Below are 16,289 nucleotides of genomic sequence, written 5' to 3'. Positions count from 1 at the left end.
ACCTCACATGTGCTTTGATTTTTCTGGTGATTTATTAGAAGCAGACTATTTCGCAGTAAGAACAAGCTTGCAGGTGAAGTCTTCCTGCTGTGGCCTCTCCCTTCCGCCTTCATCTAACAGGGAAGCTGCTGTAACAGACTGAAGACCGGACTCAGGGAAACCATTCCTTCCTCTTGGAGTGTGACCCTTTGTGGGGGGGGTCACACATTTCAAAAACACACAACATAAATGTATTAAAACACGTGTGGTTGGCTGAAACATGGCACTCAGCCTCGCTGGTACAACAAGTGAACCTAAGCAACAACTCCGGTGAATAGCAACCCCAGACCCTAGTACCCAGCACCCAGGCCTCTCCATCTACTTCTGCTGGAAGCCCAAGGTTGCTTCCCCTGGAGCTGGGAGGTTTTCAGCTGATTGTGGGGCCACCCATGGCACAAAAAAGGAGGGCGGGGAAGAGTGGAGCAGGAGAAGCACTTAGGTAAGAGAGAGACAAATTAATTAACTTGTCAAGTCTTTGCTCTCAGCATGAATGCAAAAGGATAATGAGGTATCATTTTCCAGCAGTGCAGAGCTTCCATTTTCTGGCTGCTTTTCCTGTTCTAATTCACAGTCCCAGAGCCCTGTCCCTTTAGCATGAGAGCCCAACAGGTGCACACCGTGGCAGATGACATTTTGCAGTATTAATACCTATGATTCATAAAGTTAAATATATATACATATATATGCATATCTGTGTGTGTGTGTGTGTGTGTAGAAGCAATAAAGTCCCTGGGAATTAGGTCAATATTGAATGCTAGAATTGCTACTTATTTCATTTAATAAGATTTAATTAAATTTTTAAAAAAATAAAATTTCACTTCATTCAAATTTCATATTCATTAATTATGCTTTGAATTTTACATTTTATTGTTTAGAAAACTGAGGATTTAAACATTAACTTGATAACATAAGAAACAATCTTTATTTTTCATGTCTATTTACAATTTTGATGAAAATATATTCAAGTTATATACACTGAATAAAACTGCATGTTACTTTTAAGATCTTAAAGTCTAAGAGTTAGATCATTATTGTCAATACCAAATAAGTAATATGAAAATCACTATAACCTCATCTTTAGGGATTTTTATGAAAAGGCAAAAATAAGTTTTATGAATTAATTAATAGTGTATTATGTGTGATTTAATTTTGTTACTCATGGAAACATCACCAATCCAACCCAAGAAAATCCAAATGTGTGGGATAATAAATAACTCTAATTATTATGATTTTTTTAAAATCCAAGAACCATAACTTTTTATATATTTTTAAGTGTTGTCACTATCAGCATATATTTGTTCAGATGACAAAGCACATTTGACATAGCCCTTTGTTTTCCTGATTTATGCTTTAATTTTAATGTTTAGACTGATGGTGTATAGTCTTTTATTTGTTAAAAGCAGACCTCAGTTTTTTGGTTTTGTTTTGTTTTTAAATTTGCAATAGTACTGTTAAATGTTTTCTAAACTCTCTCCTTAAGTTGATTGATTTAAGTGCTACAAAATTAGATTTTCCCCCAGCAACTGAATATACTTTCTTCAATAGGTAATTTGGTTTATAAATAGGAATAAAAGAGTGAGATACAAACACCAAATTCTTTGGTCTCATAACCAGTTTTTTTGAAGTATTTTTGATTGATAATCTCTGTGTATTATTTAACATGCTCTGATTTTATTTGTAATATAGGAATTACATCATTTTATATATTTTTACACTATTATTTTGTTCATAATACATGAGACCGTTAAAACCACAGCAATTTAGAGACAGACAACCCTAGGTTTGAAATTGTGCTTCATCTTAGCAGAGATTTATTTCAGCTACATGTATAGGCCTCTATTTCTTTATCAGCGAAATGAAGATGAGAAAACTCTATCCATTGAAACTGTAACATTAAGAAAAAGAAATCAGATGCACAAATTTAAATCCTGCATGGTTTCTCTCATGGACAAAAACCCTAAAATAGATAAAGAGTAAAATAAAAGATAGATGATAGGAGCAGGGCAATAGATTTTTCTCAGATGAGAAGGGGATCAAGAGATGGAGGGAGGTGGCATGAAGGAAAGGAGAAGGGGATGAAACAGGGACTGAAACATGCAATGCAGAAGTATCAGCTCCCCAGGAGGAATGTAAGCATTATGCATTCAAACTTGTACTAATACATTTTTTTAAAGGTTGCAGGAAGGACTAGAGATAATATAAGTACTGGGTGTGGCGGATAGTAGAAAAGGAATAGATGTTATTACCATACTGTTACACGTCTGTTAATTCCTACGGTATCAGTTTGTTCCTTTATTATTAATACCACCCTTCAAAATAAACCCTACTGCCCAGGCTAGACCGTATCATAGCATTCAAATGGCTCCAGCTGATCCTTCTGAACCCAAATTCCAGCCTTCTCCCAGCTTCTTCATAGTTCTCCGACGAGACCTCTATTTTCCCTCTACGCCTTTGCTATCACAGTTCTATTTGGATGACTTCTGATCGTACACACGCAGGTCAGATGGCCCTTCTTCCGACATGTCTTTGTATCCTGTGTGTCTAATGAACTTTCTTCTCTTCTTGTGTATCCACAATACCTGCTCTACAGCTCTATTATAAAGTTTGGGTTTTTTTCGTTTGTTTGTTTGTTTACAATGATCCTGGTATTTAGGTTTTGAGTTACGAGTTCGTCATGTCTGCTACTGTCAGCTTCTTTGGGATAAATGATGCCTTATCCACATTTGCACAAGTCTGTATATGACCTAATACTCGCTGCAAAATACACGCAATTTAAAAAACTGATTGCACTGAATCCAATTCAGATGAATAAAATAGAAACAAAATCCAGTTATTATTTAGATTTTTCCAGTACTGCTAACTCCTCATATAAGGTGGTTCTGATGTGTTTAAATAGATGTAATTTTTAAGTTTGCTAATATCCAGGAAAAGTACTTTGTTTAAATGTGTTTCTTATTGACAAACTGAACACTGTGATACACTGACCCACCTACAGTAACAATTTGTGCAAATATATTGAAGGAATTTCAATATTTGCGTATTTTAGTGGTTTCTCATGTCTACACATTCTTTGCTTCTCCCTTCGAAAGGTGGAAATGAATTACCTTACTCCTTAGTGTAAGCCTGACTGAGCAGTGCTCGTCTAGAGAAGTGATGGAATGTAGTTTAGGAAGTTAAGTCATAAAAGACATGCACCTTCCTTTTTCTCTCTCGGGTCACTGGCTATGGGGCAGGCCAGCTGCCACAGCATAAGAATGCAGAGAGGCCCACAAGGGGGTCTCCTGCTCTATTTCCCTGGGTGAAGCCCCTGTGCTGGGGTATGCTGCCAGTGGCCACATAAGTAAGTGCAGACGCAGATGCCCAGTCTCACTTAAGCCTTCAGTGGACAGCAGCCTCAGCAAGCAGCTTGACTATAACCTCGTAGGAAACTCAGAGCCAGAACCACCCAGCCAACTCCGCCCAGATTCGTTGCTCTAAGGAACCCTATGAGGCACTGTTAATTGTTTAAATTGCTGCATTCTGAGGTAATTCATTATTCCCATTAGATAGCTAATATCAATCAGATAGTATACTATAACCATTTTCACCGTAAGCATTGATAGTTTCTAATCTATGATCTTTAGTCTCTGAAATCAGCAACACATTTTGAGCTGGTTACTAGAAATCATGCTATGGAACCCATCTGGCTGGACAAGACTGTCATTCATTCAGTCAGTAATGTATTTAGCAGATTCTTATTATCTTCCATCAGTCAATCACTATGCCAGGTCTTGGAAATGGAAAGACGATATATGGTGTGCAGTGGATGTAGAATATAAAACCTTCGTATACTAGTGCCATTTTGTTCACCACAGACAGCTTGGGGCTTGAAATCAGACTTGGAACCCTGATAGCATAAGTTACTTACGAAGTAGTTTCTATAATGGAGTACAAATCTGGGTGAAATTTAAGACACAGCTCTGGGTTTATTACAATTTTACCAGGTAGGACCCCAAGCAATGTCAGTCCTGACAAAGAGCTTCAAGCTTTTAAACAAAAGACAGTGGTCTCAGGGTGGGTGAAAAATAGAATTTTGTGAAATGGTTTTTCTGCCTCTGACTGCAATCAGTGCCAATAATACCATCCTCAGGGATGAAGGACAGTGACATTAATGTGAAGAAAAATATTCCATTAGTAAAACATCCTCCAATTAGCACTAATCTGTTCCCTGGAAAAGATGCTTAAGAGGAAAGATTTTTTTTCCCCACCTGCCAAACTGCCAAGCATTAATTTGGAAAATTTTCCATTTAGTTTCAAGGAACATTCAAAAGCTTCACTTAGCAAAAATTAAAAATGAGCTATTTCCAAGCTTATATAATATAGAAAGATAAGATCTTCTACAGATAAAATTAATCCCTAATTGAGCATGTCAATTAAAAGCAACTAAATGTTGCTCTTCTCTGAGTTGACATTACCCATTCCTCTTTTTTAACATAAAAATGCATTGATTGCCTAATTAGATGTAGTATCAGAAACACTGGCCCATGTTATCCTTGCACCTCTAAAACTTTTAAGTTTAATCAGATAGAATTGGCAGAAAATAAATAAAAATTACATGAAGATTAGTAAGGATGTCTTCGCATCATTTCATTTGAGAAACAGTAAGAAATTTTAGATTCATCTGAGGAATCTGAAATACACTAACTGTGACAAATCAGTCATTACATTAAGAACCAAAGGGCTCAATGAATCAGTTACGTGACTTCTGATGTGTTTTTATCCTCTCTGAGATTCAGTTTCCTCATGAGTAAAACAAAGATAATGCTATCTGTCTTCATGTGGTTGTCATAAATTTAAATGAAAAAATACTTTCAGTGTTTTCAACTGATTATTTGGCATAGAATAAATGCTTATTACTATTGCTGTTGTTAATCTTTCTGACTTTACCAATATTGCAACTCACTGCAAACTCAGTTCTTCAAAGTGGTGTTGTTGCCGTTCAGGAAGGGAGAGAGGGCTCACGGAATTTGCCTCTGCCGACCTCTGGACAGGCTCGTGTTGGTCCCTTTGGGGACCTGGCTCCCTCCTACCCTTATCAGCTAATTTCAGCCGCTCTCCTCGCACCACAGTGCTGCATTCAGGTTCCTATAACACTCTGGAAGTGTAACCCTTTAATTTCTTTGCTTTTTTGCTTCACGATAACACCCTATTCTCAGGTTCTGACGCAGTTTCTATGAAGGGGGAGTCCCTTCAGCGGGAAAAAAATGTAGTCATAGTGAAAAAATGGCTCCACTTTATTGACTTCCAAACAGTATCCCCGGAACATCCATGTAGTCCCTGATTTTCCACTCAGGATGACTTCCTGCCCCAACTAGTATAGTGTCTGGCAAGAAAAGGGATGACCTCTGTATTCCTACCCCTTGGGACATTTTAATTTTAGGGACAAACACTGATTGACATTGAGGAAGTCTCCATACAAAGACAAGAATCACTTGCTCAGTCAGCTGGACCAGACCAGACAAGACTGATTTACAAAAGGTCCTGGCTCCTGGACCCTCACTGTATTTAGAAAATCTTAAGAGTGTAACTGTGAATTCCATTGTGGTGATGCTGCCTCTGGCTGGCGAATGGCCATGATTTCAATTCGTTCATAAGCAATTTGGAGGCCTGCTGATACGGGCATTGAAAGCACTGGGCTATCTTTCATGTAAGCACATTCATGCATTCTCTTGTCCAGTTGCCTTTGATAGCCTTAAATGTTATTCATTATTTTCTGAAAATATGGCTACTTCTAGTTGATAAAAAAAATGTTCTTTATTATCTCACTTCCAAAGCTGTGGCATTGCCGAACAATCTATAAAAATAAAAGAGCTTTTACTGAGTTTAGGTTTTAAACAGAGAGAAAAGAAAAAGCAGTTTCTCAGCAGAAAAATGCAACAAAGACTTTACTTCTTACCAAATAACTTAAGAATGTCTGGACAAAAACATCCAGACCTGCTTAGTGCCAGAATTTCTCAGATAAGTCAAGAGAGGCAGAAGAACATAAATCCGACCCCAAAGCACCAAGAAATCTATGAATGGTAAAAGAGAACAATGCATAATTGAAATATTGTTACATATTTAAAGAAATAAATTACTATCATTTCTTAGGAGTATTGATTATACATTTGGGTGTTTTCTAATTAAAATTTTGGCAAAACAACCAATAAGATCCTGTAGAATTTCTGGCTTCTCCTCTAGGAGGCTTTCCAGGGAGCTCTAGTCATCCCTTCCTTAAGGCTCCACAAGGAGCCCATGTGGCCTGTGAGAAGCCTTTCTTTACCGTAAGGCTTGTCTTTCTCGTGTAATGAGACTAAGTGCCTTAAAGATTAATCTCCTTCCCCAGCACACACAGAGTTAAAGAGATCTACAGGGTTCCCGCGTTCTCCAATTTCATCAATACCTGGAACATAAATTCATTGGTTAATTCACTTACAAATTTACAAGTGTTTCCTTCAAACCAGCAGATACTGAAAATCTGGAAAAGCACTGTATTTTATTAATGGAAAAACTGATCTTCAATGGTACAAATTTTCAATTAAGGTGGTTTATTCAATTTTTGAAGAAATTGTGAACTATTTGGGCTGCAAAGAAATACAGTTACTTGGGATCCATTTTTGCATAATAGTGTGTCTTACAAAATCACAGATAGATATCAAAGGCAAGAAGGTGGATATAGATGTGGAAAACAGAAATTTAGTTGTGGTATTATGCTATCCTAGAACCACTAAAACCTTTTCTTAAATAGGGAATTATTATGCTTACGCTGCACATGTTACTTTTATCTAGATTTTACAGAATTTCACTTTTTCAGAATTGTTTTCCTCAATAGAATTAGCTTAAAACTGAAATGAATTTAAAAAAGGATTTTTAATGAAACATGCACCATTTAATAAAAGATTTTTTCCTAAAATATAATTTTCCTTTGTTCCACTTTTAGAAAGAAAATCCTGAGCTATATAAACTAGGGAAAGATGAATATGGATAGACTGAGCTAGCCTGGAATAGTGTATCCTGAATAGGATAAAATGTGGGTTTGATGATACCAACATTTGTTCAAAAATTTTCAGTTTACAAAAACACAGTGAAATGCAGTAGTGTCTCTTTCAAAATTTTATAAACTTTTCAAGTATTTATATATACTTCTATATTTTGTGTATCTTGGACCTCAATCCTGTACTTCACGTAATGTTTTTTTAAGGATGTATATGTATTTATTTTTGTGTGATTTGTAGATGTTTGTTTTTGATTTAACAAAATGAAGGAAAGAAATGCTGGAGGACCAGAGCCCTATTTGAATTACTGGATAGCATCCTATATGCAGAGATGAAGTTACATATACTAGTTCTCTTTATTCAGATGAGTAAATGAATACACAAAGATATTGAATGATTTGCTGAAATACATACAGGAACAACTGCTTCTTACATTTCCTGATTTCCAGGATGTTCACATCAAATTATTCTGATTCTGTTTTGGCCAATTTGAGACCTATAGATTAATCTCCTTCCCCAGTACACACAGAGTTAAAGAGATCTACAGGGTCCCCACGTTCTCCAATTTCATCTATACATATCTCTTTGGGTAGCTCTCAGCCGACTTAGAGATTATATTAGGGTTAGTATGATGTGATACGTGTGGAATAGATTTGACATTTGCCTGGCTAATTAAAACCCTACCTTTCTATTACAGGGGTTTTGTAATAGATCATCATATTCACTTCTGCATTTCCTTCCTTATTTAATGTTCTCATGGTCACATGAGATCCCTAAATGCTCAGGTCCTGAGCTACATTTCCATGTTTAGTAAATCAGGAAACAGTGAAAGATGTATCTTGTGACATTTTCATTCCAAACTTAGATCAGGCATAAGTATTTAATGACAAGTGAATACACATGAATAAGAAAGGGTCCAAGATTTTTAATGATCTGAATTGGTATCTAAGATAATCTATAAACAAAATATCCATATATAAAGAATTTTAATAAATATACTTATTTCTCTGTAAGTATTTCTCCAATTCCCACAATTAAAATGGATAATTTTTCTTTGGGATCCCACCATCTGTTCTCATGGCAGAACTCAGAACACATTATTGTACTTGTCTTATACACCTGTCTTTTAAGTGTGAAATCCTTAAGGGAAGAGACTTTGTTTTCTTCATCTCTGTATGTCTATTAACCTTTATAATGCTGGGACATAGCCACTGAAAAAGCTTGTCTCCAAAGTGTGGAATACATAAGTGTTTATGAAGGTGATGTCATTAAGAATTTTGCACTGGTGCTGTGCAGATAATCATCACTCACTATTTAGTGGAGCCTGCTCTAGCAATAAAGGAAGACAACCAGGAAAAGTATGCTGGGGATGTGTGAAAGACAAAAATGAGATAACTCTGAATACAACAGCAGATATTTTAAAACAATCAGCAAAATGATAGTAAGACTTAACTGGAAACTAACCAGTTACATTTAAGACAGGAAGAAGGGTTGGGGATTTAGCTCAGTGGCATAAGCACCTGCCTGCCAAGCACGAGGTCATGGGTTCGATCCCCACTACCAAAAAAAAAGAAGACACAAAAGAATGTGTCAGTTGGAAAGAAAGCTTGTCATCCATGGGATCATTGTGAGAGTTGCAGAATAACCATGTAAGTAAACAGTTTGCCTGGAACAGTAAGCATTTAAGAAGGCACTGTCTACTGTCTAAGATTATTTCACAGAAGGATACTATTCCTCTTCTCTGTGGGCAGTGAACATCCTCATGATAAACATATACCACTTTCTTGTTCTCCTAATCCTCTGAACATTGGAATCATTCCACATCCTTGCCAGAGTTCTGACAGCTGTAACAGAGCTCACATAGTTCACCTGTGGTACTCTGAAGTCTTCAGGATTAAGAACTAATAGCCTGGAATTCTAATCAGCCTCTGTGAATCAGGTGAAGATGAGATTGCCTGGTCAGTGTAGCAATGTGTGATATTTGGACTTTCAGTCATTGTGCTTGTGAGTCTAAGCGTCAGAGTTAAATGTTAACAAATCTTCCAATATGATTCTTCCCTATTGGATGCCTGTGGTCTTCTCTAAACATCACATTCCTGGCTCTCCCATGACCCGTTTGCCTTCTCTTCAAAGGGCTGCATGGAATACATGCTCAACACTATGCTTTAAATCAGTGGAGTGATCCAAGATAACATGTAATTAAGTGAGGAATTTTTGGCACAAACTGAAACTGCTACAGAAATTCTGAGAAAGTAAGGATCCTTGTGGTGGGCATTTATCCAAACAGAATCCTTAAAGGCCTATATTCTTTTTTTTAAGAATGTGATTATTGTTCGATCCCCGGTACCGATAAAAAGGAAAAAGAAAAAAAAAGAATGTGATTATTTATTTTTATTAGTATATGTTTAGAGCAAATAATATTTACAGTTCTGGTGTGGGGTTGGTACCTCTACATGATGCCTTTTAATTCCTTTTATATATGCCCTTTTCTTCTCCTTCTTCCCCCTTCTATCTCTGGATGCTTTTCTCATTGAGAAAGATCTATCACTCCATTTTCTATTATCTATTGTTTATTTTTGCTCTTTACTTGTAATTTGAGTTTCTCAGGTAAGAGGATCCATGGGGTATTTAAGCCTGCATGTAATTTAATTTACTTATCATTATGGTCTCAAGGTACATCCATTTTTCTACAAAGTTTATCTCAAGTTTAACTTTCTTATGGCAGAATAGTATTTCATTATGGGTAAATACATTTCCTTTATACATTCATATAAACAAATAGGCCCTGCATTTCCTTAAGACTTGACATCTAAATATGAAGTAATGGATAGAAAGTACAAGAAAGCTATTTCTTATAGGAGGGTTCTGAGCTACAGATATGACTGAGTTACACAATTGGAGCATTAGTACCACAAATTAGATCAATGAGCCATTTCATTGCCTTAGAATAAGTTGTGAAGGCTGCTGAGAAACATGAGAAATCAGCTTTTTAAGTTCTGAACTGTAAGCATTAACACAATCATCTAAAATGAAATTCTACTACGTGCCTCCTCTGAGAAGGATATCAACCTTTTAATTATCTGCTTTTAAAGACTAATTACTTAATGTCATCATTAATGCAATGAAAAATGCTTATTAATACTTTGAAAACAAACAGAATAAACAGGCATTTTCCACCATCAAAAACAAATTAAGTTTGAGTAAAAAAATCACTTGTACAGAGTTTGCACTGGACACTGACACGATCATGAGAACAGAGGCTTTACTGTAAACTTATTTGTATTAAAAAGAAATTATTAAATAAATTTCTTTCAAATGCTGTCCAAACTTTTTACAGATATATAAAACTTTTATTCTTGAAAATATATTATTTTTATGGGGGACAAGTTAAATCATTTATGTGCTTTCCCCCTCGCTTACAGTAGCGTAGGATAGACTGGGAAGAAAACAGAAAATAACTAAATTATTCTCTTTGAGACTGACCCTGACATACATCCCATTCACCTGTCATGGGTTTAGATTTGGAGGTGGCAAGAAAGCAATGTAAGAGCAGCAGAGTGGAACAAACAGCAGCAAAAGACAAAAAGGAAATGCAAGCAGGAAGCAGGAGCAGTCTGTGTGCTTTCTGGCAGAGCTCCTGGTGGGCCTTCAAAACCGGAAGTCCTCCGTCTGCCTTCCTTGCCTCAGTGAACGCCGCCTCCATGCTACATCTTTCCATCCTCCATGTAAGTTTTGGTTCTGGATTGAGACCAGCAAAAACAATGTACAGCACTTCCTGAAGGGGCATTCTCATGCAATTATGAGGATAGGAATAAAAGAGTCTATATGTGGAGAGAGAACAAGCCAAGAAATTTTAAGTGGAAAAGAGTTGATTCCAGGACCGTTATTGTCATAGATGTAAGTATCCCCTCTGACTTGCTTCACAAAGATGTGTCTTCCTCTGTCTCTCTTTTCTTCTCTCCATCTCTTTTACACACACACACACACACACACACACACACACACACACCCACATCCTGTGAATTTAAAAAGAAAAAACCTCAAACTTTCATGATCTAAAAGCAATTGTGCATAGAAATTCAGGGATCTTTAAACCTTTGCTTCATTTCCATTTCTTAACTGCTGTTAAACCACAAACTCTGGAATCATGTTTCTGAAGGACACAAACTTAGATTTTTAAAGGATTACTCAAGTTAACAATATCTAACAATGGTAACAGAAACCCTCAGTTGTGAGTGTATTTAACTTTTGAAAGGCATATAGGCTCATAAATCTTCCATATTTAAGTGGAACAATAGTGACATAAGGACAATCCTGAAGAATGACTCTTCGATACTTAAAAATTCTCATAAACAACATTTTCTCCAAAAAGCTATAAAAAGAGTCAGTTTTGCCTGAGTCAGAGCAATTTTATCTAACTAATAGCACCCTCTGGGCCTAGGAAAATCTGACATTCTCCATGACAGATCAGATTTGGGTTATGGCCCGTAAAGAAGCACCCAAGAAGAATTCTAAGCTTATTTTCTGCCTTAGATCTAGAGCAAAGGTCAATAAACTATGGTCCAGGGGCTAATGTTGGCCCATGAATTATTTTTGTAAATAAAGTTTTATTGGAACACAGAAATACTCTTTTGTTTACATGTTGTACATGGCTGCTTTGGGGCCAGGAAGACAAAGCTGAATACTTCTGATATTAACTGTCTGGCTTTCAGAACATGAACTATTTACTATCTGGTTTTTTACAGACCAGGTTTGATGGCTGATCTGGAAGAATGTTTTTCTTCCTCCATCACTCCTTTTGACTGAAAGTCAGGATACCTGGATTTAGAATCACTTCATTCTACCAGTATGTTTCTTTGTGACCTGAAACCAAAGATTACTTTCCTCAGGGTTGACTTTTTATCTGTAAAATAATGGAGAGACATTAATCTAAGTGATCATCTATTTCTTAATATTTCCCTCTAAGTATTGGTGTGCTAAGGAGATTGAGATATTTCTTCATAGGGCTGGGGATATAGCTCAGTGGTACAGTGCCTGCCTGGCAAGCACAAGGTCCTGGGTTCGATTCTCAGCACACACACACATACACACAAAAAACAAAAACTAGAGAGGGAGAGAGAGAGAGAGAAAGAGAGAGAGGGATCCTTAAAATATTATTTTTACAAGGATTCCAAATTAACTTAGAAAGACATATTTCTGAAAAACCCAGTTTACACTTAAATGCTTTATATCATTTTAAATATTCAACCATCAACTGATATCCCCCTTCACCACTGCATTGGTCATCCTAGAAGCTCTATATTAAAGCCAGAAGAGAATGTAAACAGCAGTAAAATCTGTCTTAACCCAGGCAGCACATCTGGCCCACACTTTATTACAATAGATGCACTGCATTGCTTATGTTAGAAATAAATGCTGTTTCTGTCATGATGTGAAAGTAAGCACTCTATGTCTGCTCAGCTCAGGGGTCCTGAGGGAAATGACAGGAGTCATCACACCAAAAGAGTACTGTGAATTCATGACGAAGGAAAAACTTCTTTGCTTCAGGAGGACTAGAGCTTCTCGTTGTCCAAAACTTGTGTACCACTGGCACACGTTACATTATACAACTCTTTTCACAGATATATAGCATAAGCTGCCAAATGAAAGAAAGGATAGCACAGGAAGAATCCTCTGCTTACTTCCCAAAACTCCACAACAGCAAAAGGATCTTTTGCTATTGCTGTCCAAATGAAATAAAAGATTTGAGATCTTATGTTACCTTAAAAGTAAAATTACCTACAGAACTTTGAAAAGAAGCCAGAAAACTTACTAGACTAGACCTCAATTTTAATTGAGCTCTGAATTCAAACCTAAAGGTCTATTATCTTTAAAAATAAACATTTCCCTATAAATTCTTTCTATCAGATAAACAAAAGTTGTGGGAGTGTCTTTGAGTTTCTGAACCAGAAATGACTGGTCTTAGACTCTGTAGCAGGAGTTTGAGTGGGAACTGGATTTCAGAAAACATAATGGATACTTATTTACATTAAAACACTGTTTCAAAATAGAAAAGACTGCCTATCAAATGGAGCCACTTGTGAGTTTTTTTACAATATCCAAAGAGAGTGAACACTATAAATAACATTTAAAGCTTAGTTACCATCTTCTTAGACAATCTCTTCTATAGTATACTAAGTTCTAGGCATTCATCATACATTGTATAGGTTGCCTGGTACCTTTGTTCTCAGTAAGTGCTTTTCTTTGCAAGAAAAAGTTGCTAGTGAGTACCATCTATCATTTCTGCTAGATCACCTTTCAGAATCTTGAAGAACAGCAATATCTGCTTCTCTCTGTCTTTCTCTTTTATGGCAAAACCTCTGAACTAGTATTTTGCAGACCAAGCATGAGGGCCAAAAGGAATTTAAAATTTAAAAATCTAAACTGGCATATCTGCATCAGTCTAAGGAAGCTCTACAGTGCTAAGCAGATTATCATAGCTGTGGTTCTCCCTTGTCAATTCTCCCCCCTCCCCAACATCTGCACTTAATACTACTATACCTTCTCTTCTTGGCCAGTCAGTTTTCTTCTCATTCTCTCAGATATAGCAAAAGGCCCATGTCTGCCTTCATAGTGCTTTGACAAGAGAAGGGGCTTGTAAAAACTGTTGGTTTGTTTTGAGAGTCTTCCTTGATGACCTCAGCCTATGTTGATCTCTGCCTTCCTTAACTCCTTTGAGACTTGCTGCCTAACCCACAAATTAACACCTTATTATCCTGATCTCTAATAGCTTCTGCTACATAACACATATCAGTTTTTTTTTTTTTTAATCGGTACCGGAGATCGAACTCACGACCTCCTGCTTGCAAGGCAGGTGCTTATGCCGCTGAGCTAAATCCCCAGCCCCCACATATCAGTGTTCTTTAAAATTGTTTCATATGAGTTTATTTTCATTCTCCAAAGAAGGGATCAACTACCCAAGATTGAAGCTGTTTTCCACAAAATATAGCAAACAGACATATAGTAAACATGCAGAAAGTTCTTTTTAAGCACCTCCAAATTTTACATTGCTTAAAAAGTTGTATAGCTTGCTAGCTATACCATGGGTAACTACAGACTAAGCTTTTATATCAAAAATAGCAGTAAGTTAATACAGCTGAGATGCACCATGGGAAAGTTTTAATACCATGGAATGTCAATACTAAATGAAAGGGGCTGTTTCAGTCATTTGCCAGACAAAACATTAAATATGTAAAAAGAAAGCTAAATAAACAAGGAAGAATATATTTAAAATTCACTTCCTATGGCAATGTGAAATTTAACTAATAGATTAAGCTAATGGATCAAGATGATTATAAAATTTAACAATTCATTCTCTCACTAATTCATAAACAGTCCTGTATTAGAACTGGATATGCAAATCATATATTTGGACAACCACACAGTCATTTATAGCATGCTTACACTCTTTGGGTGCACAGATTTCCACAGTTTACACCTTGCTCATTAGTTAGAATGTTTCTGCCATAAAAATAATTTGCTAAGCTAATGCTAATTTCCACAAACACTTCATTGGGATGTATCTTGACAACAAACATCTGTTGTAGCTAGAAACATCAAGTGAGTTGACTTACTACATTGTTAAAATTTGAAAAATTGTTCAATATTCTGCTATTTTCTGCCTGCATACATACCTAATGCTTTCCATACTACTAAATTAGTACGTAAGTAGTTAAAGTAACCAAAGGTGCTTTTGCATATAATATGCCAGCTGGTATTCTAAAGAGAATTAGACCTGAAATACCAAGCTCTGAGGACAAGCAATTAGTACAGAGCTTTAGCTGTTTAGCTGTGAGTTTCATTAATATGCAGGAGACAATAAAACTGTTATGTTCACCATTACAGTGTTTGTTTTAAGGATTTCATGCGAGGACACCTCACATCTGAAATCTGTGAAGGATTTGTATAAAGGAGGAAAGCAATATTAAACTCATCAAGCACAAAGCAAAATTGCACAAAGGAATATTTGTGTTATGTTTCAAGTCAAATAACATATTCTTTAGTTGCAAGTGAGAGAGGATTTATTTTTTCTGTAAGTGGCTAACCTCTGGAAATAATTTGTGAGACCAGAGAAAAAGAACCCAATTTCTAATGAAATCTCCCTTGTGAGTCCAAGCCATGCTGTCTCCACAGCAGCATTTCCATGACTGCTGTGTTGTCACTGCTCCAAACACCCTCACAAAGAAGTTTAGGTCCAACTTCTGGATCAATAACCACCCGCCCAAAGTTAGATGTCATTGCAGCTACTACTGCTGCAGACAAACCTTCCTTTATAACTGTAATATGTGGAGGTGGGTTTGCTAAGATTTCAATGAGCCAGAAATTACTAGAAGAGCTAAGTCAATAAATGTGAACTTATCCAAGAGTCTAGCAAGCTGGTCGGATAAAGAACCTGTTTACAAAATGGGGTAGAACATTACTGAGTCACTGATGGAATATAGTTGATGGAAACTTTTTGGAAAAAGAGCTAAGCAAGAAAGAATTTATAAAGGGAACTGCTGAAGGATCATTGTCCCTAGAAGTAAATAGTTGCTTTGGGCATCAGTAGTTCCCAGAGAAAACAGAAAAAAGAGAGATGCTTTGGTGATAGTTCAAGTAAGAAACAACTTATAGCACGAGAAATGAACCAAGAGGGAACGAGTTCACTAGTCAGGGCTAAGTCACAACCGGAATTGTAACTAACATGCAAATTAGGCTAACATTTTAGGGCTGAACATTTAACATTCAGGATTGGTCTACTGAACACTCACCCATACTTGAATACAATGAAGTGGACATCTAAATCCTTTTGACCACCATAAAGTAAGTATTGTGCTATTCTCTTGATGGTTAGCAATGGAAAGTTTCAATGATTTACTATGTGAAAGGAGATAGAAAAGGCTGTAGGTTGCAGCTCACTGAGATAAATTTTCTTCCTCTAAATGAGGGATAAGAAGAGGTCTTGACTTCTGTTAGAGAATGTCATGTCAGACTACCATTTCTCTAAGGTGGTTTTCCTCAGGAAGCCTGGAAAGGAATGATGCAAAACCCACGAATATTTTGGTCAATTGTAAAGGACCAATTCCTGAAATATAATTCCTGAAACTTTCAGAATTTGCGTTTCTTGAAAACTGAGGCCTGAATACACTTTCTCGTGATCCAGATTTTATACATTATTAAGTGTTAATTCACATATCTTGAGTTTTTTATGCTTCTCAA

The 16,289-nt window shown here is 36.5% G+C and overlaps 1 protein-coding gene and 1 pseudogene across 1 annotated transcript in view; both read right to left on the bottom strand.

Annotated features, from left to right (window-relative positions):
• Window positions 1-16,289, bottom strand: part of Maml2 (mastermind like transcriptional coactivator 2) — a 336,157-nt gene that overhangs the window by 222,325 nt on the left and 97,543 nt on the right. The gene's annotated exons all lie outside the window — the stretch shown is intronic.
• Window positions 1-16,289, bottom strand: part of LOC134477668 (large ribosomal subunit protein eL21-like) — a 134,801-nt pseudogene that overhangs the window by 26,170 nt on the left and 92,342 nt on the right.

The sequence above is a fragment of the Cavia porcellus genome, unplaced genomic scaffold, assembly GCF_034190915.1.
Source record: "Cavia porcellus strain 051 isolate PalLab524CR breed Dunkin Hartley unplaced genomic scaffold, mCavPor4.1 scaffold_9, whole genome shotgun sequence".
In the NCBI taxonomy this organism is placed as follows: Eukaryota; Metazoa; Chordata; class Mammalia; order Rodentia; family Caviidae; genus Cavia; species Cavia porcellus.
Note: the sequence above shows the minus strand (reverse complement) of the source record. Positions and strands in the feature narration are given on the sequence as shown.